We start from the raw sequence: 2478 nt of genomic DNA, 5'->3' as shown, positions 1-2478 counted from the left end.
CTTCTTTCAATAACTGTAATAGTCAGAAAATGAGGCATTGCCTACCCATAAAGACATTTCAAGAGATACAATCAAGTTATGAAAGAAATGTGAAACATGGAAGCTTTAATGATTCAAATCTGTGTTGAAGGTTTCTTTGTTGATGTTGTGCTGCTTTTGATTGAGCTTAGTCTAGGTGTTTAGAAATCTTGTAAAAGATTATTCTTAGTCCTTTGCACAAAGCTAGTTCAATCTTTTTAAAAGGGAAAAGTGTTTTTCTAAGCAAAGAGAAAAACAACCGGTTGAAACCACGATATAATCGGTTGTTTGTCACTAAGCTTGATTGAAGGTTTTTAAAACTGTTTTTGACGTGGTTAAATAATTGTCTAACCAATTCAACCGGTTAAAACGAATTTTCAACTTGTTGATTGTCACATTTCATAACAGTTCTTCAAAAACCTATTAATTTGTTTTGCAATTGAATCAAAATTGTTTTGGCTCATGATTGCTGCCTAGAACGACTAGTTTTGAGAGCTATAAATATGGCTTTCCTTTCAAAACAAAATATAGAAAAAAAAAGATATTAAATAGAGTGAGATTGACACTGATTTTGAGAAAAGTTTTTCAAAGGTTTGCAAGATTGCTAAGTAGTTGTGCATTGGTTCAAGGTCTGATCATAGGGGCTCTGTGATTCCTGTAAATTCGGGTGTAATTTGTTCCTTTTATGATTCTTGTATTTGTTCTTTAATAAAATTGTGAAAAGTGTGAAAACCTGTAAAGTCAGAGGGTGTTCTGACTAAGGTTGTGTGTTTGGCAAAGAGGGTGAGTGGTTCTTGTGGTATCAAGATCACCTCTTTAGGGTTGTGTGGATTTTAATCTGTGATTGATTACTAGTGGAATCCAGTGGTTGTTCCGAGAACTGGATGTAGCTCAAGGTTGAGTGAACCAGTATATTGTTGTGTAATATCTCTCTCTCTCTCTCACTCCTTATAAACTGTTGAATTGAATTTGTTCTTGCTGCTGCCGATTGAAATTTTGCAAACAAATTCATTTACATTGTTTGATTGAATTCCTTGATTGCTTCTTCTGTGATTGTTGATAAAGCTTCATTCTTATTCAATCTTTGCGAAAATATTTTGATAAACAATTCATCCCCCCCCCCCCCCTCTTGTTTAGGAAGTTAATTCCAACAATTGGCATTAAGAGTTAGGTTCTTGAAAAATATTCAAGTTTTGCTTTTTTTTAAAAAAAAAAAAAACTGTTTTAATGGCTAGCAAGTTTTCTTTTGGGGAAGATGCCTCTTTAAATAAACCACCTCTGTTTTGTGGTGAAAATTATCATTTTTGGTATATAAGAATGAAATTCTTTGTTGATTCATTAAATAGAAAAATCTGGGATGTTATTACAAATGATCCTGCCGGTTGACTTAGCGCCAAAGCGTTGCCTCGTCACGAACCTTTTCACCAGCTTGACTCCACGTGCCCTTCAAGTCCACACCACAAAAGCTTCCTCAGGGAACCTGAAAACACAAGGTGGCGCCTCTGCGGCCGGTGGTGCTCCGACGCTCAAGTCAGTAACAAGAACACCCAAAACTCAGAGAAAATATGCTTTGTAGAACCGTACTAAAGGCACACAACCCTAGCAGAATGAGCCGTAATGAAAACGTACCTCTGCAGATTCTGTTAAGTTTACCTTTATAGCTAGGTTTCTTCTCTCTCCAGGCCGTTATGCTTTTGGACGCGTGGCTCGCATCCATCCCTGCACGTGTCGCCATCTGGGCTGGGATAGCAGGTAACGCCCAGCCCTACACGTGTCATCATCTGAGCTAGGATAACTCGAGCGTCACTTCTCTATTGCTCCCAGCCCTACACGTGTCATCACCTGGGTTAGAGTAACTGGTGGCATCCAACCCTACACGTGTCGTCATCTTGGTTGGGGCAACTTGAACGTCATTTCTGTGTAGTAATCAGCCGCGCAGCTAAGTCCTCTACTCAAGGAGCAAGCTAGCATACAGTACGCCCTAGAACGCCACCTGACAAGGTGAGTATCGGGAGCAGCAAAGTGCACCATCTCTATGATATCGCTTGTCGTTGGTGGTACCTTCCTTATTGCTACACCATGCATGTTCTGGCTGGGGGAACCTTGCCACCAGCGAATGTCCACTCTGGGAATCCTGTCGCTGACGGGCAAGTCGTTCCCTTCCGCCTACCCGGCCTCCATGTCTCATGCCAGCGCAACAACCATAGCGTTGGACTTACTCTTCTGGGTTCCCAGCAGCCTTAACTGAGTCTGTTGGGAAATCCGGCAACGTGCTTCCTGCGGCGATGTCAAGCTACCTGGTCGCCAATCGCGAAATACGTCGATGACAGATAAACCCGGCGACAACCGACCATGTTCATCGCAGAACGCCAGCTTCATGAATCGCAGAACACCTCTGAACCATCCATCTTTCTCTTGCCCACGTGTTCCGCTGAGCACGCCCCAGATAGTCACGTGCAA

The sequence above is a fragment of the Phaseolus vulgaris genome, chromosome 7 (assembly GCF_051622355.1).
Source record: "Phaseolus vulgaris cultivar YP4 chromosome 7, ASM5162235v1, whole genome shotgun sequence".
NCBI classification, from domain to species: Eukaryota; Viridiplantae; Streptophyta; class Magnoliopsida; order Fabales; family Fabaceae; genus Phaseolus; species Phaseolus vulgaris.
The sequence above is the reverse complement of the archived record's forward strand: the minus strand, read 5'-3'. Positions refer to the sequence as shown.